Source organism: Spermophilus citellus (genome assembly GCF_964194105.1).
Source record: "Spermophilus citellus genome assembly, chromosome: 4".
Lineage (NCBI taxonomy): Eukaryota > Metazoa > Chordata > Mammalia > Rodentia > Sciuridae > Spermophilus > Spermophilus citellus.
This window is the reverse complement of record NC_138185.1, coordinates 116425162-116447283: the sequence shown is the minus strand read 5'-3', so window position 1 is coordinate 116447283 and position 22122 is coordinate 116425162. Positions and strand designations below refer to the sequence as shown.

The window sequence follows — 22122 nt, the reverse complement described above, 5'->3', positions numbered from 1 at the left end:
TCATGGGACATACCAACAGGTGGCGACTCTGGTTTGTTACTTGGGCCATAGTTTGCCAATCCTTGGTCTAGAGGTACAGGAAGTCACAATTTAAGATTCTTTGTTGTTCTTACTGTTGTTATTATTGTACTGGGGATTGAATTCTGGGGCACCTTAACATTGAGCTACCTCCCCAGCCCTTTTTATTTTTTTTTTATTTTGACACAGGTCTTGCTGAATTCCTGAGGCTAGCCTTGAATTTGCAATCATCTAGCCTCAGGCTCCCAAATCACTGGGATTATACGTAGACACCACCACACCTGGTTTAAGGTTTTAAGATTTTTTTTTCTTCTTTTGAAGTACTAGGATTTGGACCCAGGAGTGTTTTATCATTGAGCTACACTCCAAGTTCTTTCTGTTTTGAAACAGGATCTTGATAAATTAATCAGGCTAGCCTGGTATTCTCCATCCTCCTGCCTCAGCCTCTTGAGCAGCTGGGATTGCAGATGTTTGCCATCATAAATAGCTAAAATTATTTTACTGTATGATACATTTGATCACTTGAAATTTTTTAGTGAGTCTTTCAGGTTTGAGAGCATCTAAGAATTGAGATCCGCTATAGAAATGTTTTCTCTTGCAAGTCTGTGATCCCAGCCACTTGGGAGGCTAAGGTAGGAGGGTTACTTTAGTGAGGCCTTGTCTCAAAATTTTAAAAAGGCTGAGATTGTATCTTAGTGACAGAATGCCCCTGAGTTTAATACCCAGAACCAGAGAGAGAGAGAGAGAGAAGAAAACTTTATTCTCCTTTCCTTTTACTTTTGCAATTTAGTCCTCTCCAGTGTTAGTCACACTCCTTTAGTAGGAGATGACTATTGAAATGTTTAACTGTTTCATAAGTCATACATAAATCTAAAACACTGAACACTTTTCTTTTTTTGCCTACTAAGTAGTTGAATCCTCACTACTACAGTTCAGAATGGAAGTTTACTGTCACTTAGGATCAGTTCTGACCCTGAACTGTCCCAAGAACCATGGGGATATTGGTGGACCAAAGGGGAATTAGTTTTCCTAGGCCAGACAGGCTTATTGTTCATTTTTAGCTGTCAACCCTCCCACTCTCCTTTTTTTGTGTGTGTGGAGATAGAGATGGGAAGTAAAGGGATTTTATGACTCACTCTTAACTCTGAAGTCTCATGCTGTCTTGAGTGGCACTGTTGAAGGAAGCCTCAGGATAAAGGAAGAAAAGAAAGATCTGCAAAGCAGAATGAAATGGTCATGCACACAGGAAGGACATAATAGGCTAAGTAGTGCGGAACTTTGAGGATTAAGATAAATTTCTGTTTGCTGTGGTAGAAGGTGGAAGTCTTAGAAAGTTGTGAAGAATATAATGTTTCACAAGTGATGGGTGAGAGTGTTCACTTAAAAATGTTTACTGCCGGGCTGGGTTTGTGACCCAGCGGTAGAGCGCTTGCCCAGCATGTGGGTTCGATCCTCAGCACCACATAAAATAAATAAATAAAATAAAGATACTGTGTTCAACGACAACTAAAAAATAAATATATATTTTTTTTAAAAAATTTACTGTGTGCTAGTGTGCTGGGCAGATATGAATGGCAGATAAATAAAGACAAAAGTTATAATCTATAGCAATAAAAAGTTCTGTTGGATGAGGACAGAATAAGATATAGAATATAAGGGCTAGGGATGTTGTTCAGTTGGTAGAGCGCTTGCCTAGCATGTGCCCAGTAAGGGGGGAAAATCAGAAAATAAAAAACAAAATTTATGATACAGGATGGTGAACTGAGCCGGGCTCAATGGCGCTAATCTGTAATTCCAGAGGCTTGGGAGGTTGTGGGGAGTTCAAAGCCAGCCTTAGCAAAAGCGAGACCCTAAGCAACTCAATGAAACCCTGTCTCTAAATAAAATACAAAATAGGGCTGGGGATGTGGCTCAGTGGTTGAGTTCAATCCCCAGTAACCCCCCACACCCTCCAAAAAGTATGGTATACTGAAAGAGATATTGAAGGGTTAGAAATGGGTACTCTGTAGAGGAAAACAAGTAATAAACCTAAAGAAACCTAGGAGAACAAAGGATTAAAAATGAGGGGTTTTGCTGAATGAAGGTGTAAAATGATTGAAACCAACAGGAGCTGTGGTTGCCCTTTGTTGATGTTTATGTTTAGACCTGAGGCCCTTTTCCTCCCCACGGCTGAAGGACATCTACCGAACTGCTCTTACGTACTTATGGTACAGTACTTCTTCAGAGATACCTCTGCGAGAAGTCTGGTTCAGCAAGAGTTCTCCCTTCCACGAGAAGAGAGCGAGAAGGGAGCGTTAGGTTGGAACTCTTCAACCCAGATTTCTTCGAGTTTATCTCTGCTGCAACTGGCTCGCCGGGTTTTCCAAATTCCCGGAACTCGACTTTAATCCGGGCTCCCAGTAGCAGCTCATTCCGAGACCTAGGATTTGGCTCATTCATCCAGGTTCCGGGTTTCCCCTGCGCTCACCCGCTCCAGACTCCACACCAGCACGGAGTCCAGATCCGAAGGCCCGATAGTCCAGTATCCGGGTCTTCCAGGCGGCCCTGCTTGTCCCGGATCGCGGCGGTGGTGGCGGCGGAGGCTGAGGGACCCGCGGCCCCGGACACAGCGGCACCGGCCGGGCGGGGCGGAGCGGCGCGGGGAGGGGGCGGAGAGCCGGAGCCGGGGTGGGGTGGGGGGGAGGGGCCGCGGGAACGGATGGAGGCCTGGGCCCCATAGCAGCGGCGGCTCTACGGCCCGGGGCCCCGGGCGGGCCGAGGTGGCGGCTCCCGGGACCGGCCGCGCGGTGAGTCCGGAGCTTTGTGTGGAGCCGGGGCTGGGGGAGGAGAGAGGCGGCGGTGCTGAGGAGGCCGGGGGCTGAGGGGGGCCGCGGGCAGTGGCGCCTGACGGAGGAAGTGGGGGTTGGGGGCCCGGGGCGGAGCGAGGGGAAGGTGTGTTAGGGCTGGAAGGGGGGTCGTTGCGTGGTGGGGGAGGGGACCTCGAGAGGCGCGAGGTGAAGTTCAAAGCGTGGCCAGGGCCGGTTCTGGCTGAGGGTAGGGGTGCCCAGGAGGGAATTAGGGTTTGGCAAGGTTGTGAGGGCAGGCCAGAGAGTTTCTGAGGCGAATCTGGATATGTTGAGGGGGCCCCGGGCGACTGGGGCCAGTCAGGGAGTTGGGGAGGGGGCTTCAGAGCCGAGGGTTGGAAGCAGGATGTGTGCGCGGCCCAGGAGGGGGGAGCAAGGTGGCTGGGAGCGCGCTGTAAGTAGGTAATGGGTGTGTGCCCCTTCCACTCTTCAGGTCACATTTACTCCTGTTCTTCAAGATGGAGGGATCCCTGGGCCTGGACTTTAACTGCTATCCTTGTACCCCCGGGAGGATTTGTGACCCTGTCCTGTTTGGAAAACCCACGCTGCTCTCTTTCCCCTTTATGTGTAATTACGGTTGGATCATCTCTTGTGCTTTGCTCAGATTCTCCTTCCTCCCTCTGGGGTTGAGGAGGAGGAGACACATCTGACCAATTAATGTGTGTTTGTGAAACAGGCAGCAGCAAACAGTCATTTCAGCTTCTAGGAATTAGGCTCACACAGGGTGGAGAGATCAGAGCCCTTCAGGGGGAATATTTCTGAACAAATCACAGATGATTAAATTCTCTAAGAAGCAGCTTCCTACCTAAATGAGAGTGGGAAAGATGGGGGAGAAAAGCCTGTCTGTTTCTAGCCATGTGTCCAGAACTCCAGGGGTGAAGGAGAGTCCCCAAACCCCCACAGGCCTCTCTTTTCTGTATTAGGCTTTGGTCTGCAGCCTTGAGTTAATTTCACCCCTGCTGCTTTGTCTTGGGGGAGGAGAGCTGGTTTAGGCTGTTGTGAGGAGATGACTGTTCTGCTGCCACACACAATAGTCGTGTCATTTTATCGGGAGTGCTACCCCAGGGCTGAGAACTGCTGCAGCAGAGATAAACCGGTCCCTCTCACCCGCCTATTGTGTACACAGTGAAGGTCATAGGTTCAAGTCTTGTCTGAGAGCTTTGGATATGCTCCATCTCCCAAGCTCCTCAGTGCCATTTTCTTCCTTTTCCAGACTGGGGCTTGCCATTGGAGGAGGCCAGACAGAAAGGCTCTTCTTTTTGAGTGAGAAACAATGCAGAGCTCATTGGCACTCATTTTTCAGAAGAATAGGGAATGCCAGCCATGTTTTGCCTGCCTCTTTGGTTAGCCTTACTAAGTTGTGGAAAAATAGTGTCTGGGACACTGAAACCTAATGTTTGTGTGAGACCTTTAAAGAAGAAAACTGCAAGGGAGGTTTCTATTTGTACTTTAACCACCATATTACATTTCTTCCATATATATATATATAAAAGGGATACTTATGCAATGATTTTTGTTTGTTGCTTTAGGAGTACCACTAAAAACCTGTGCAGTGTTAAGATAGGGAGTCAAGGACCAAGTATTGTTTATAGTGGTGACTTCCTGGTCAGTAATAATTGCACAACAAAAAAGCCACACAATTTGCCTGTAGAAACAGAACAACTTTCTTTTATAATTTCTTTCAACTCTAATGAAAGGATATGACTTGCTCATTGTGTAGGAAGTTCATATCTGCCTCTGTATTAGTAAGAAATCTATCAATGAGATGAACATTAAAAATATCATTTAGGTCTTAGGAATTATTAATGAAAACAGCCTAGTAGTGATCCTATCCTTGTACGTATCTTATAGAAGTGTACAAATAGTATTTAGGTATTATTTTGTAAAAATTTATTGGGGTTAGAAAACATGTTTCTATTTAGAACATTAAAGAAACTGCAGAAAGAGATTAGATATAAAACTCATTGTGAGAGGGGAATTGTATTCAGTATATTATATATACAGTAGCCAACCACCATTTCGAATAGGATGTTTTGAATAAGACTTTAGTAGTCTTTGGTTTTGGTAAAGGTCTTTCTAGGGCAATGATTCTGATTATGTTGCCTCATCCCCTTATATCAATGAGTCCTACAATGATGGCCCATTACTTAGTAGTTGGGCTTTTGAAAGGAGGGAAGAGTTTGTTCTGACCATCTTATTTATACACACACACATACTTTTTTTTTTTCCATTGGTGCTGGAGTTTGAATCCAGGGCCTCATGCTTGCTAGGCAAACCACTGAGCTACATCCCTAGCCCTGACCATTATATTTTTGGATAACAGAAATGTATATCTTAAGGCCTTTCTGGAGGTATCTGTCTAGTCTATTTCCAACTGTACACTCTAGGTCTGTGAGTAAAACCTCAGCTAAACTAAGCCCAAAGCTTTTTGTTCTTGGCTGTTGGTATTTATTTCTGAATGTTGTTAGATGATTGACACAGAAGCCTCAGATTAAATTTTCCATGATTAGATACAGTAGTTTCAGAGTTGGACCCTTGCTACAGGACTCTTAGATGTCTTCTGATTGTGACCATCTTTCACACAGTACTTGATGTTCCCCCTAGCTTCTTGGTAGGAAATGTTTCCTTGTGAGAGGTCTAGATAGCTGAATAGACTAGTGCTTATTTTTGTAGGAGGATAAGGAAGCATAATTTTGGTTCCTGGTAGTAATTATGTTGCAGTTAGCATATAGGAACTAAATGACTGGAACAGGATAATTTATTGAGGGGTTTACTGATTGCTCTGTCTAGTGGAAGTGCCACTCCTTATTTATTTGACTCAACACTACTGAGCTCCGATATGGAGACTTTTTACAGGATTGATATTTATTCTCCAGAAATTCTCAGTCTTCCTTCTGTCTCTGGTTTTTCTCTGCCAGATACTTAGTACTTGTACAGTCACTTTATCCTGCTTCAAAGGTAACTGAGCGATTATTATTTCCACTGTGGAAAACCTGGCATGGATGGGAATGCTGCCAGGCAGATGGGGCTACTCTGAGGTAAATAGTCTTATATTTATGGCAAATTTTATTTTCAGTAACTTAATTTTCACTTCTGCTTGATTTTCAAAAATCGGTTTCCTTTAGAAACAGAAGATCCAAAAAGTGTACAAAATACAAAACCACTTAGTATATTAAACATACCTTCATCATAACTGTGATAAACATCTGTGACAGACAAAATGCAGATAGGTAATACTGATTGGCAGGTTCTGGGTCCACTAAGTGTCAGTGAAGGACTCTTTTCACTAGAGAACAGGTAATTCACCAAAGCACCTGCCTAGCAAAGCATGTGGAATTGGCAGCAGCTGTGCAGCTGAACAGGGATTATTGAGCAGGTGGTTTAAGAGTCACATGCCACAGTGACAAGAAAATACTTGGTCCTCTGTGGTTAAGGTTCAGTTCATATGTGTAAAATTGTACTTTGTTTCACATTTCTTAATGCCTGTTGTTGATTTGTTAGTGAGATGATAATGGAATAGAGAAGAGAGGTTCTTATGTCACTTAGATTATTGAGAACCAGGCCCTAGACATGGTCCTACTTGATCCTATTGTATATCTTTTTTTTTTTTTTTTTTTTTTTTAAGAGAGAGTGAGAGGAGAGAGAGAGAGAGAGAGTTTTTAAAAAATATTTATTTATTTATTTAGTTAGTTCTCGGCGGACACAACATCTTTGTTGGTATGTGGTGCTGAGGATCGAACCTGGGCCGCACGCATGCCAGGCGAGCGCGCTACTGCTTGAGCCACATCCCCAGCCCCCTATTGTATATCTTGGAGTTTTGGTTTCCCATTCTATGAATGGGAAGGAAATAGTGGTAATTCAGTGTTTTTAGTACTTGTTTATTAGAGGGGAAAAAGGAAACAAAAGATCTTATGCTTTCAGCTTGGTAAAAATTATCTAGCTCACTAGGAGAATACCCAGTAGGTTTTATGCAAAGAATGTAATTGACTTTTTGTGTTAGATCTACCTGACATGCCTTACTCAAGAAATTTGCATGTGTTTTTATTTTATGATTGTAATTCTATACATGACATTTGCATCTCTTCATTTGTTTGTTTTATTCAATTTTTAGTTTTCCCCAGCACTTTTGTAACTCTTTCCTGACATTTAGATCAACCTCATTTGTTAGAACCAAATCTCAAAGAGGACCAAATGATGTTAAAGAAATATGTTTACTAGAGCTGGGGTTGTGGCTCAGTGGTAGAGCGCTTCCCTTGCATGCATGGGGCACTGGGTTCGATCATCAGCACCACATAAATAAATAAAGGTATCATGTTCACCTTCAACTAAAAATTTAAAAAAGAAATGAAAGAAAAAAGAAATATATCTACTAAATATTTATCCTAAAAACAAGTAGTAGCATTTCCTATAACTTGAAAAAAAAACCTAAATCTAAGGTTTTCTGAAAATTCCCAGACTTTTTTTTATAGGTAATCATCATCTTCGGTTAATATTTTATTTATTTGGTTATTAGGGATTGAACCGAGGGGCACTCTAAATAGCTGAGGCTATCCTCAAACTTGCCATCCTCCTTTCTTAGCCTCCCAAGTTGCTGAGATTATACTGCCACTGTAGTAGGCAGTATAGAGCCTAAAATTTATAAACAAGTAACTTGATGGCTATTTTCTGGACTTTTCAGTTCCCTGTAGTCATTTTCTGCATTAGGCCACAAAATATGTGCTTCTTCTTTTGAAACACACACACAATCTAAAGGAATTTACTAATTAAGAATAGATTGAAGGGAAAAGTACATATGTATATATACACACATATGTAATAAAATTGTTCACTAATCCCCTTTTCCCCCGCCTAAGTGGAGTGAAGGCTCTGACTTGTTTGTCAAAGATGGAGAGATTTGAGGGAAAAGGTGGCAAACTGTGGCTCTGAGGTCAGGACCCTTGGACCACTGCATATATTAGGACATTTGTAAGCATCTGCTTAAATCTAATGAGTAACCTGGCTGTAAGTTGTAGCCTAATAATAGTAAATTATTTAGTATTGACTTCTGGGAAAGCCTATAAACTTCTTCTTTTTTTTTTTTAAAGAGAGAGTGAGAGAGGAGAGAGAAAGAGAATTTTTAATATTTATTTTTTAGTTCTCGGCGGACACAACATCTTTGTTGGTATGTGGTGCTGAGGATCGAACCCGGGCCGCACGCATGCCAGGCGAGCACGCTACCGCTTGAGCCACATCCCCAGCCCCACCTATAAACTTCTTGATGTTCCATATAAAGCTATCATAGTTTTTTGTTTTGTTTTATTTAAATTGTTCACAAACCACCATGTCCTTTTGTAGCATTCTCAATAGTTTGCTTCCTTGTGTTCCTCCCCATCCCCCCACCCCCCCAAACTCTCATCCCATTTCTTTGCTCTGAAGACTTCTCTAGCAGCTTGGAAACACTCTAATTACTGTAGCTATTATAGTCACAACCCATATCCTCCACCTCCTTCCCTCACCTCTTTCTATCTTCCCCCTCCCCTTTCTATAGCAGCAGGAGTTGACTGCAGTTTCTTGAGCACAGTCAGATCTATGAATGAGCTTTATATCTTGTCAAGGCAGAACTCCAGATCCAACAGGGCTGATTTTTCATGGTTCTCTTGCTGTTTGTTCTTGGATCAGAGTCCCAGAAATAAGAGGTGGCAAATACCTATTAGGTCATATTTAGTCTGTCACTCAAGTACAAACCTAGGATTTTTCTCTTGTCTCTGTGAGAGTTTTTTCTTCTTTCTTTTGCAGTTGAGAGCTTTCTGATGCCAAGCAAGCTCTGAAATTGCCTTATTTTTATTGTGCTCTTTGGCCAACTTCTTCCTTGGATTTTTATTCTTATTCCATTTTCAGAATTACTTGCTCTTAGCAAATAGCTCTACCCCTTCTACTACAGCCCTTTCTTTTTGGTTGTTGGCATCACATTTGTGGGTTTCTTTGGGGCCATCAGTTATCTATCTATACCAGATAGCTAATAACCCTTTTTTTGCTGATAATCATCACTTTTCAGACTTTTCGGCCTCAAGGTTCATGTGGCCTCCTCTTAGGGAATTACATTTGATGAAAACACAGAACATATATTCTAGCAACTGGTAATTAATAAAATGCCTCAGAAAATATATGCCACATTGTACCCCTAAACCTTTGTACTTTTGTATGTCGTGCTAGGGATTGAACCCAGGGCCTTGTACATGTTAGGCAAGAACTCTACCATTGAGCTACATCCCTTCCCACCCACCCACCCTCCCTTCATCTATTTATTTATTTATTTGTTTGTTTGTTTGTTTATTTATTTCAGACAGGGTCTTGCTGAATTGCCCAGGCTGGCCCCAAACTTGTGATCCTCCTGACTTAGTCTCCCATTTGGCTGGGATTACATACACCACCACACCCAGCTCGGGGGATTAATTTTTAGTTATTTATTTTGCCATGCTGGTAATCAAACCCAGGGTCTTATTTATGCTAGTAGGAAGTACTCTAACTACTGAACTATAACCAAGTCCAAAATGAATTTTATTTTTGTGTAGTTTAGTAACAGTTAAGATATCATCTTTGGGCTGGGGTTGTGGCTTAGCAGTAGAGCACTCACCTAGCACATTCGAGGCCCTGGGTTCGATCCTCAGCACCACATAAAAATAAATAAATAAAAATAAAGGTATTGTGTTCAACTACAACTAAAAAATAAATATAAAAAAAGATATCATCTGAGCTAATAATATCGTGTTTTCATTACTAGTTTAACTTTTCAGAGCACAGAGATAAAAACATAATTGGGAGTCATAAAATTCAGGTTCTGATCATAAGTATGCCTCTAACTAGCCACGTGACTTCGTGAAAGCCACTTCTCTTGTTTTTACTTTCCTGATCTGTAAAATGGCATATTAGACCAGATGATCTCTTAATGAAATGAAAATGATGATGGAAGAACTGTGCAAGATGGTTGAAATTAACAAATGTCAAAAACAATCAGTATTCAGAATAGCTAGTGAATGCAGCTTTAGTTCCCTGGGGCTTGACCCTTACTTTGATATGTTTGGAAAGCTGTATTTTTTATTGAGCAGCCTTTTTTTTTTTTTTTAAGAATGTTATACCTTCATTTTGTAGGTTTACCAGCTTGCCACATATTCTTTTTCTAGTTAATGCTTAAGACAAAAGAGTGGGAACCAGAAAGCTACAAAAAAGGAACCTCAGCCTGAGGGAAGGAAATCATCTAGAAGGATGTGGCAGGTTTATCAGTAAGAAGTGACGTCAAGTCAAACCAGGTTCAGTGGTGCACGCCTGTAATCCCAGCAATTTGGGAGGCTGAGGCAGAAATACTGCTTTGTTGTTGTTGTTGTTACTTGGGATTGAACTCAGAGACACTCAACCTCTCAGCCAGATCCACAGCTCTGTATTATATTTTATTTAGAGACAGGGTCTTACCACGTTGCTTAGCGCCTCACTTTTGTGGAGGCTGGCTTTAAACTCTCCATCCTCCTGTCTCAGCCTGGCTGAGTATTGCAAATTTGAGGCCAGCCTTAGCAATTTAGTAAGATCCCATCTCAAAATTTAAAAAAAGATCTGGGGATATAACTCATAGTAGGACTCTTGCCTAGCATGTATGAGGTTCTGAATTCAATCACCTGTACCACCACCACAAAATAAAAAGTGAATCTGACAAGGATCGAATAATCTTTGAGCTTTATGGAACTGATTGTTGAAACTCTTGGACCTTTTCCCAATTTTGGCCAGTCAGTGGAAATTCTGCTTTGACTTCTTAAAATTGAATATGAATTGCCACAGTAGTTTGTTTGAAGACACATTTATGGTTTTTATTTGTTTTCTTTGTTTTGCTGCTGAGGATCAAACCCAAGGCCTCAAGAATTCCAAGCAAACACTCTGCTCCTTGAGCTACATCCCTGGCCTCCAGGCAGGTTGTTTTTGTTTTTGTTTTTGGTGGTACCTAGAGGCAATCTACCACTGAGCTACAGCCCAAACCCTTTTTTTTGTGACTGGATCTTGTTAAATTGCCCAGACTGGCCTTGAACTTGCACTCCTCTCTTAGCTTCCCAATATCCTGAAATTACAGGTGTTTATCACCAAGCCTGGCTCCTCAAGCAATTTTAAGGAAATAAAATTGCACAACCAATTTTTTATTTTTCCCTTCTTTTTTCCTTTTGTTGTTATTGGAGATTGAACACAGGGGGACTTTACCACTGAGATACATTCTCAGACATTTTTATTTTATTTTTTTCTATATTGCTAGGATTGGCTTTGAACTTGCCATCCTCCTACCTCAACTTCCTGAATCGTTGGGATTACAGACATTCCAGGCTCAACCAAGTTTTTAATTCTGAATTAGGATTTTTATCAGCATTTCCAGATTTTGGATTTGCAATAGCAGGTATTGGGCTTGAACCCAGGGACCCCCACATTAAGAAAGTGCCCTGCCAATAAGCTGTATCCCCAGCCCTTTTTATTTTGAGACAAGCTCTAAATTACCCAGACTGACCTCAAACTTGTCAGCCTTCTGCCTCAGCTTTTTTTTTTTTTTTTTTTAAAGAGAGAGTGAGAGAGAGATTTTTTAATATTTATTTATTTTTTTTAGTTCTCGGCGGACACAACATCTTTGTTGGTATGTGGTGCTGAGGATCGAACCCGGGCCGCACGCATTCCAGGCGAGCGCGCTACCGCTTGAGCCACATCCCCAGCCCTGCCTCAGCTTTTTAAGTAGCTGGATTTACAGGCATGTACCACCATGCCTGGTTATGTAGCAGCTATTTATTAAATATTAAGGGGATGATAGTATTCTAATTGTTGTTAATATAGGGAAATCACATGTTTACTTTACCTTTGAACACTGGAAAATAGAATTCACTATTTTTAAATTTGTACTCAAAACATCCATTGGTCTGTAATAGGAAATTTGGGTGGAACTGTTTGTTTTGGATTTACAAGAAGTCTTGGGAGTTCTTTTCTTTATTTCCAGCCATCTGTAGCACATTAGGTAATCTAAAGGTTATTTTGGGAAGTGTTCCACTTGAATGCAAGATTTTAGGAAGATTTTTTTTTAAAGAGAGAATTTTTTCATATTTATTTATTTTTTTTTTTAGTTTTTAGTGGACACAACATCTTTATTTTTATGTGGTGCTGAGGATCGAACCCAGCGCCCCGTGCATGCCAGGCGAGCATGTTACTGCTTGAGCCACATCCTCAGCCCTAGAAAGATTTATATTAGAAATATAAGTAGCTTTTGAGGCTTAGTTTAAAAAAAAAAGTGTCAAATGGAACATGGGTGATTGGATTGGCAAGTGTCCAGTGTAGGTACCACATAATCTTTGGAAATCAGACTACAACATGAAATTGAGATCCTGATAGTTAGGCCACATTGCATACTGGTACCACCTTGCTTGCCGATACCTATAGTCTACTGTAGTTAGGTATTTGTAGAGGAAGGCAATGTCTGTTCCATCCTCTGTACATAGTGTACTAATGGACTTTTGCTATATTATCAGCAACATTTCTAGGTGGGGCACTTTGAGTTTGGTTTTGTTTGTTTATTTGTTTGAGTTTGATTTTGAAGAACTTTCATTCATTTGAGCTGAAGTGGTTCAGTATAAACTCTGGTATTTATCTTTGTTCTAGGACTGATAACTTCAACAACAGAATAAAAAAAGAGAAAAGAAAGAAAATAGAACTGATGCTTCTAGAGTAGGGTCTAAGAAATCAAACTATAAGAAGAGAAATGGAATTATTAACCGTATGGGGTATATAAGTCTGAAAGGTACACAAGAAAGGGGGAAACTTTTTTCTCCTTGGCACCTGCTTTCATATTTACTTCCAGTCCATAGCTTCTGAAACTTTCCTACTCTATTCTCCCCTGAGTATTACTAATTAAGTTGCTGTGGCTCAAAACTTTGACTCTTATTTGGTTCTTTTTTCTTTCTCACAACTTCAGTTAGTTGTTCACTAAATTGAATATCTTGCTGTTTTACCTCACTTTTCCATCTGCTCTAGTTCAGGTCTTCATCTTTTATACATTATAATATGCTCATGGTTAATGTTCTTTTTATATTCCATACTACATGCAGCTGCTATATTATAATTTTGATTTATTCACTTAACTAAGTTATTGAGTATTTCATGTACTAGCCCAGTCATGATCCCTGTCCTATTAGGGCTTATAGTCTAGTGAGGGTGATGGCCAACTAATGAATATATGATTATGAGCCGAAGAAAAGAATTTTATTCTAGAATAGTATGTAACAAAGAAACTCAGCAAGACTTTTACAATTGCTATTCTAAACATTTCCTTGCTGAAGAATCACTAATGACCCATGTCACTAATAGTGTTCAAGATATATGTCCTGACTAAACCTAGCCTTCCTTAGCCTTATTTCATGTATTTCTCTATCTGCACGGTTTCACCGCTATTCCTCCAACTTACCCCCCCCCCTTTTTTTTTTCAGTTTTTATATCTTAGTGGGATTTTTTTCCCCACCCTTTTTTTCTCTTATTGGAATACCCTTTCTTGCTCCCAAGGCATTTAGCTTTCAAAACTAGCCCTTACCCAGCAAAAAGCTATCTCTGTCCTGAAGACTTTTACACCCACTTTTTCCCACTAGCCTCTCATCAGAATTAATTTCACCTTCCTCTCTATTCCTTAATTTTCTTGCTAGGGTCTTTGTTACAACACTTTATCACATGTTTTCTTAAACCATAATTATTTATGATTATATATTTTTTCCTCATTCCAAGCTCCATAAGAAATCTGTTTCCTCTGTTCTTTGTCTCCCTATAATTCCTAGCCCAATGTGTTGAATATAACTTTATCTTTAATTAATGCTTGCTGAATTAAATTAGAATTTGTTTTTTGAAAAAAGAAACTTCTTGTGGATTTTGTTTTCCAGACTCTTTTTATGCAAAAGTAACTCTTTCAACACATTTTATCCCAAATTGAATAAACTAGGAAAAAGGCAAACTGTGCAAATCTTGAGAAATCCTTCAGATTCAAGGACAAACTTTGTCACTTTTATTGCTTAAAATAGTACATGGTTCTGTATATCCTAAGAGATGCAAGACTTGCGTAAGTGGGTGGGGGTGGTATGTGGCAGGTGGAAGAAAGGTGGGTTAGTCACAGTAACCATTCTGGTTCTGTTAGAGGAATGGAGTCATTATTGGGCCCTTGGGGTATTGTTGACCTCTGAAATTTTTTTTAAGCTTTTCTTACTTTTTTTATTCTATACATGGATATTGAATACCTACTATATGTGAAACTGTTGTAGCTGCTGAAGATCTGCCAGTGAATAAAATAGACAAAAGGAAAAAAAAAGTGCAGTCTATGGATTTTACTTTTTAGTAGAAGGATATAGATATAATAAGTATAATAAGTATAATAAATAAATATATAATAAATGATGTAGGGGAAAACAGAGCAGAGTTGGGGGATTGGGAGTATGGAGGAGGGTCAAGTGGGAGAATTGCAGCTTTCAATAAGACATTTCATGTTACTGCATTACTATTCTGTGAGGTACTTGCCTGAGGTTGGTGGATATACTTTTGTGAGGAGCAGAAAGAGGCAGTGTCTGCAGTTATTCTAGAGTCCAGCTGACACTGAGGGGAAATAACTACTTGATATGTTCTTTTCTTCTGGCTGCTTCTCTGGCTGGCATTCCTGGAAGTTAATCAGGGTGAAAATTGCAGTAGGTTATGTCTGGAAGACACCAGGGGTGGAACTGGAGGCCTTATAACCAGTTCCCTGAGGGGCGAAATATATTTTTCTGCTTACTGGGCCCTGGGTGCCTCTGGTAATAGGTGAGTTAAACCTTTGAGTTCTCTCCTTCCACAAAGGAAAAAGCCCTAAATCGTGACTTTTTTCCTCTTTCTAGTAAGGCCTCAGCTATTTTGGGGTAGCTCTTTAAGCTTTCAAAGAGTATGCACTGTGCTCCCAACTTTAGTGTTATTTTCAGGTTTGTGGTACTTTTTGACTTCCTCTCAACACATAAGCTATGTTTTAGAAATCTCAATACCTAATTCAGCAGCTTGAGAATGAAGATGTCATATAATGTCCAGATTCTTCTGTTTGACTTGTGTATTATAAATTTTGTTATAATATTTTTACTTGTCCTTTCCTTGTCCTACTTCTTCATTATTTTTCCTGTTATCTCTTCACTCTTTTCCATATGTGAAAGTGATAGAAAACAGAGGTCTCTTAGGTTAGACTGCTGTTTTTGTAACTGCTTAGAAGCTAAAATTCCTACATAATTAAGAGATGGAGTGTCTTATTTCTGTCCTTGTAGACATCAAATTCAGCTTTTTTTATTGTATATCATTTGAGGTAGCTGAGGTGCAGGTCATACTGGGATCTGTTTACTATGTTAAATTATTTATACCACCAGATTGTGCAGTTGCAATGAGCAAGAAGTCATTAAGCATTTTGCTTTAGCCATTTTGTAAAAGTGTGATCTTTTTTATTCTAGAGTGAAAAAAAAAATGTTTTCTTTTTTTGTAGTGCTGGGGATGGAACATAGGACTTTGCATTCATGAACTCAGATCCATGTTAAGGAAAATCTTTTACTTTTAGGCAACATTTGGGATCTAAAATTGAATAGACTTCTAGGCAAGTTTTACATTATGTATTTTTGTATATGAAACTTGACGTAATATATTCTCATTATATATGCTTAAATGGTACAACACCATTGCAGTATTGTGAACTTAATTTTTTGGTATTTATGTATTTATTCATTTATTTCTGTGGTGCTGGCATTGAACCCAGGGCCTTGTACATGTGAGGCAAGTGCTCTACCAACTGAGTTATATCCCCAACCCCTAATTTTTTTTTCATTTTTAAAAGTATTTATTTGTTTTTGTAGTTGTAAATGGATAGAATGCCTTTATTTTATTTGTTTATTTTTGTGAAGTACTAAGGATTGAATCCAGTGCCTCACATATGCTAGGCAAGCACTGTGCCACTGGGCTACAGCTCCAGCCCTGTTATTGAGAACTTTAAAGCCAGCAAGTATATGCTTTTTTTTTTTTTCTTTAGTGGTTATTTTGAGTTTTTTTTTTCCCCTCCTGTAATGTTTGAAAGAATCAAAATGTAGATCATTTTACTGATCTAAGTTGTATTGCTCTTATTAGTAAAAGAGCATTAGCATAGCTTAGTTTGCTACTGTTTTCATTGTAGTAATGTTTCTGTGGTTTGTATTAGTAGGCCCTTTCAGTCCTAGCAGTGTTACAGATCCAGGCGATGTTGATTTCAGATGAGTTCCATAACATCATCTGACAGACCAAGAAGTACAGGGCCATGTCTGGCAATATTCTCTCTTATGGAGCCTTTCCATAAGAAAGAAATTTAGTTTTAACAAGGTCACATTTGGGTTAGCAACATAATGGTAAAGTGACATTCCTACAACAAATCTGTTATAGCTGATTGTATGATCTTAAGCATTAGATTTATTTCAGAGAGTTGCAAATATAAACATTATTAGTGTCATTTTCTCACCCTTATATAATGTTATAATGTGTTTTCTAATTTCTGTATAGGAAAAATAATGTTATAATGATTTAATGCACATCACAGATACTTGTTGGAGGGATACTTACCATTGAGATATTGTATTGCTTAGAGGAATGATAGAGGCAGCAAGGAATCTTATTTTTATATGGAATAACCAACAGTGTTGATATTTAAAAATCTTTGCAGGGCATGGTGGCATGTACCATTAGTCCTAGCCATTCAGGAGAGTTAGACAAGAAGATCACTTAGCCCAAGAGTTTGGGCCGTATCCTGTGAATAGACACTGCATTCCAGCTTGGGCAGCATAGCCAGACTCTGTCTTTTAAAAGGGGTGGGGGGGAAGTTAAAGAATTAAAAAACTTTTTTCCTATATCAAAGTAAGGGGTATGGAAGCTTGAAGGGTTGAAATTCTTTTTTTTTTTTTTTTTTTTAGAGAGAGAATTTTAATATTTATTTTTTATTTCTCGGCGGACACAACATCTTTGTTTGTATGTGGTGCTGAGGATCGAACCCGGGCCGCACGCATGCCAGGCGAGCGCGCTACTGCTTGAGCCACATCCCCAGCCCCTGAAATTCTTGCTTAAATAAACATGTCATAGTTCTTATCAAAATAGGGTGACTGAGCTGGAGATGTTAACAGAGACTGGAAAAGTTGGAAAATTAAGCAACTAATGAGGGGCTTGTTTGTTTGTACATAGATTGGTTAAATCATCGAGAGCAAATGTGAAGTTGTGGTTTTGAGGTTTTGATTAACATAAATTACTCCCTCCTCCTATTGACAATTTTAGAAGCTATAAAGCAAAGAACCTGCATTTTACCTTGACAAACAGCAAGAATGATGTAGTCAAGCATTCTAATAGTAATCATGTCAGTTAAGCTCAGCATTCTTCAGTGAGAGGAAGAACAAAATCTATCATAGGGATTCAGTTTTAAGGAACTTGAGCTGTGATCGAATATGTACTTTAGGATGTAGGAAAACTAGAAAGATTTTTAAAAGTAAATACCTACTAGAAATTAAAAGACTTAAGAACTACCATATTTGAAATTTATTTTATAAGAAAGCAAAAAATCAAAAGGACCACACCAAAACAGTGGTTATTTGAAGTTGTGGTGATACCACCACACCTGGCTTATTTGACATTTAAATAAATGTTTTACCTAAGTGAAATATTTAGGTTTTCCCATCACATTAAGCTCTTTCAGGTAGTTAGGTATCCAAATTGTTCAGAGTGCACTTATGGAATATCTTGACTATATGAGAAAGATGAAAAGTAGATGAACATAGTGTGGACAAGAATGCATTTAAAAATAGGCAGAAAGTTCAAACCACTTTCTAAGAATGGGTAACTTCTATCTAACAATTGCAGGCCCCAAAGGAAATTAGGAATCTTGATATGCCATTTATTAAAAAATTAACTCAGTGTGCTGCCAGAGAAATGCTGGGTGCTATTAGGAAGGGAAACATAACTAAATAAAGTCCCCTCTATCAGGTGCAGTGACATATACCTGACCTATATCACTTAGAGGCTGAGGCAGAAGGATTGAAAATTTGAGGATAGCCTCAACATCTTAGCAAGACCCAGTATCAATCAGTCAGTAGACTGGGGCTGAGGATATAGCTCAGTGGTAAGGTACTCCTGGGCTCAGTCCTTGGATGGATGGATGGATGGATAGATAGAAAAAAAGAAAGAAGTCCCCTCTATGTAAAACCAAGGTTTGTCTAATATTTGTGTTACTATGCATTTTGGTGACGCTAAGAAATACATTTCAGAGCAGATAACCAAAGGATACGAAGGCTTTAATGTAGACATGTTTTAAAAAAAAAACACAACTTTCAACTTTTTTTTTTCGCATGATGGTGCTAGGGATGGAACCGAGAGCATCTTGAATGCTGGGCAAGTGCTCTACCATCAAGCTATATACCCTGAAGTCCAACATGTGGTTTTTTTGTTTTGTTTTGTTTTGTTTTCCCCCTTAAGTGCTAGAGATTGAACCCAGGGACTCATGTATGATTAGCATTCCCTCTACCACTAAGGTAAACCCTTCCAGCCCCATAGCTTCTAAAAAACAGAGAATATTGTCAAACCCTGTCAAGTGATGAACCAAATCTATAGACTTGATCACCTGGTCTTTTTTTTTTTTTTTTTTTAAAGAGAGAGTTGGGCTAGGGATGTGGCTCAAGCGGTAGCGCGCTCACCTGGCATGCGTGCGACCCGGGTTCGATCCTCAGCACAACATACCAACAAAGATGTTGTGTCCGCCGAGAACTAAATATTAAAAATTCTCTTAGTTCTCGGCGGACACAACATCTTTGTTGGTATGTGGTGCTGAGGATCGAACCCGGGCTTGCACGCATGCCAGGCGAGCGCGCTACCGCTTGAGCCACATCCCCAGCCCTGATCACCTGTTCTTAGCGTTCTGTTTTAGAACTCGAAAGAGTTAGAAATAAATTTTATCTTACTTATTGGGCTACTCTTATGAATAGTAAGTAAACAAGATGTATTAACCCCTACAGGTGGAAAAAAATTTTTAAATAATGTCATTTTGTATTTTTTAATTAAACTTTTGTTTTGAGCACTTCATGCAGTTGTAAAAATAATGCAGAGGGATCCCTTGTATCCTTTATCTAGTTTCCTCCAGTATCATAATACTGACATTGATTAAAATTCACTTATCATCTTTAGATTTCCATTTTACTAAGATTCATTTACATGTGCTTATGTTCGTACACATGATTTTATGCAATTTCTTTTTTATGGTACTGGGGATTGAATCCAGATACACTCTACTCCTGAGCTCCACCCCCACCCCTTTTTATTTTTAATTTTGAGACAAGGTCCTCAGAGTTATCTAGGTTGGCCTCAAAGTTGCTATCTTCCTGCATCAGCCTTCTGAGTAGCTGAGTTTATAAGCATGCACCACTTCCCGCAGGACTTAATATTATTTATGTCATTTTTTTGTCTGTGACATCCGTATCACTAGTTTTCCAGACTGCAACAGATCCATAATTCTCATAATGGTCAAATATGGATAGTCAAATATGGAAATCTATTGTTTGTTAGTTTTCTTTCTCTCTCCCTTTCTTTCTCCTGTCCTTCCTGTCATCCTAATATCCTAATCATGATGTCATGATTCCCTTTTCATAAAATGCTACTTTAAGGAGGATATAGTTCAGTGGTACATATAGTGCTTGCATAACATACAAGGCCTGGGATCAATCTCCAGCACTGCAAAATAAATAGATAAAATTAATAAAATACTATTTTAGGACCAGGAGTGATCTAGGTCAGCAGGTGTTCACAGGTATTTACTCCTTTACTTAAAAAAAAAAAAAAGGTATACTGTGCATATATTAACGTACAGTAAGTATGTAAGTGTTGTGTACAAGTCCAGTTTTATATATGTATATAGCCATATACACGATCCAGTTTCAGATACAGAACATTTGTAACACTCTTTAAGACTCCCTCATTTCATCTCAGTCAGCTTTCCCCTTTCAGGCATTACCTCTTTGTGTGTGTGTGGTGGGGGTACTAAAGATTGAACCCAGGGGTGTTCTATGGCTGAACTACATTTCCAACCCTTTTCTTTTTTTAGACAGGTTCTCTACATTGCCACAACTGTCCTCAAACTTGTGATCCTTCTGCTTCAGCCTCCCTAGTTGCTTCAATTATAGGCTCCATTACACCTGGAACATGATGTCACTTTTCATAACCATTTTTGTCACCTTTGAATTATAGATGTTTAATGTGACAGGTGGATGGTTTAAGTTTGGTAGAACCTTTTCATTTATTATACATTTAAGTATGTACAGATGATCCCTAATTTCTGATGGTTCAACTTATAATTTTTCAACTTCACGATCATGCAAAAGTGATATGCATTCAGTAGAAATTATACTTCAAATTTTGAATTTTGGTGTTTATGCAGGCTCTACGTCTGTGTAGCATAATATTCTCAGTAGGATATGTGGTATGGTGCTGGACCACTGCAGCTCCCAGTCAGCTATGCAATCACAAGGATAAACAACCAATGTTCTACAGTGTAGAAAGTTTCAAAACTAGAAAGCTCAGTTGGTAGATTAGGCATATTAAATACATTTTGGAGCTGAGTGTGGTAGCACATGATAGTAATCCCAACTTCTTGAGAGGCTAAGGCAGGAGGATTCTAGATTTGAACCAACCTGGACAATTAGGGAGACTTTGTTTTAAAAAAAAAAAAGCCCGGGGCGGGGGCACGGCTAGGGGGTGTAGCTCAGTGCTAGAATGTCCCTTGATTCAATCCCTAGCAATGCATGCGTGCGCATGTACAAACAGATCAAATAAATGTATATTGGACTTAGGATATTTTCAGTTTATGGGTTTATTGGCACATAACGCTATTATAAGTCACAGGTCATCTGTACATGGAGGCTACCAGGAATTGGGTATATTTAGAATACCTGACTTGTGGACTAGCCCTGTTTTGGAATCAACTGTGCAATAATGAGAATGAAGGTTAAAACAATACTCTGGAGCAGTTGGCATTTTAATTGTGAGGACTGCTCTGTTTTCTAACCTCCCTTAACCTTTTTATAGCAGGTGGAGAGGGGGCAGAACCAAGGGTTGAACTCAGGGCCTTATGTGTACTTGGCGAGTGCTACCAATGGAACTACATCCCAGCCCTCTCAGCCTTTTTTTTTTTTTTTTTTGAGGCAGGGTTTCACTAAGTTTCCCAACTGGCCTAAAACTTGCAATCCTATTGCCTCAGCCTCTTAAGTAGCTGGAATTAGGAGGTGTGCACTGCCACACATAGACCCACTGTTCACTTTTTTCTTGAGAATTTTTCATTGCCTTCTCTTTACTACAGAAAATTTTTACCTTTGGGAATAAGAACCAGATTATAAAGGCCTGTGTAGCCTCTGATTATAAAAGGAAGAGAGATGGCAGAGCTTTTAAAAAATTTTTACTTTAGACAATCTTTGCCTTCTGTTTCTTCACTTCCATATACACAGGTCTTAGAAAAAGTTTCTTGAGTGGATCAGTTTCACTAAGTGAATCCCTCTGGAGTTGAGGCTGAATTATTTATAGATTCAGTATGCTGTTCAACCTATTGTGAGTTTTATATGCTGACACAGAACAGTATTGACAAACATCAAGGATCTAAACCTGAATCCTGTTGAGTAGCTTCGTCCTGATGAAAGTGTCAGCTGTTTATGTGAAATGAAACAGGTCAAACCTCATAATCTTTGTCTGAGACTAGCAGCCTGTGAGGACCATATGAGCTGTAGTATATAAAGACTTGGAGCCAGAGATGCTACAATTTTATTCTTCTGTCCTTATGTGACATGAGATCAGATGAGCTCTCTTGAATTGGATGTCTTCTCAAATTGGCACTGTTTGTTCTTTATCTAATCTCCATTGGAGCTATAGGCTGAGAGCTATGGTACTTGAGATGACACAGTTCCTTTGTTACAGTAATTAATGTAATAAATTAAGGGGAGGCCCAAAGGGAAGTTGATTGTTTCTCGTTAGAGCCTAGGTGGAAATTCAGTTGATTAGTGAGCTCCCATGAAGTGTGGCAGGTGGAGAGGAAGATTCCTGTTCTTCCAGCTGGCTAAGCTCAGAGTCATTTAGGATGGTTTACATCTTGTACTACCTCCACCTGAGGTAGGCTAAATATGAAGTGATTTCAGGACAGCATATGGAATTCAGGGAAGATATTATAATAGAGCTCTTTTAGCAACTTTGTTGTGTC

The 22122-nt window shown here is 39.5% G+C and overlaps 1 protein-coding gene and 1 long non-coding RNA gene across 2 annotated transcripts in view; one reads left to right on the top strand and one right to left on the bottom strand.

Moving 5' to 3' along the window:
* LOC308646411 overlaps positions 1–12069 on the bottom strand; it is a 65596-nt gene extending 53527 nt beyond the window's left edge. Inside the window, exon 1 of the long non-coding RNA XR_014021383.1 lies at positions 11990–12069. This is a non-coding gene — a long non-coding RNA (uncharacterized lncRNA). The remainder of the gene's footprint in view (positions 1–11989) is intronic.
* ZNF609 (zinc finger protein 609) overlaps positions 2586–22122 on the top strand; it is a 187836-nt gene continuing 168299 nt past the window's right edge. The window contains exon 1 of the mRNA XM_081289275.1: positions 2586–2804. The gene's annotated coding sequence lies outside the window, so the exon portion shown is untranslated. The remainder of the gene's footprint in view (positions 2805–22122) is intronic.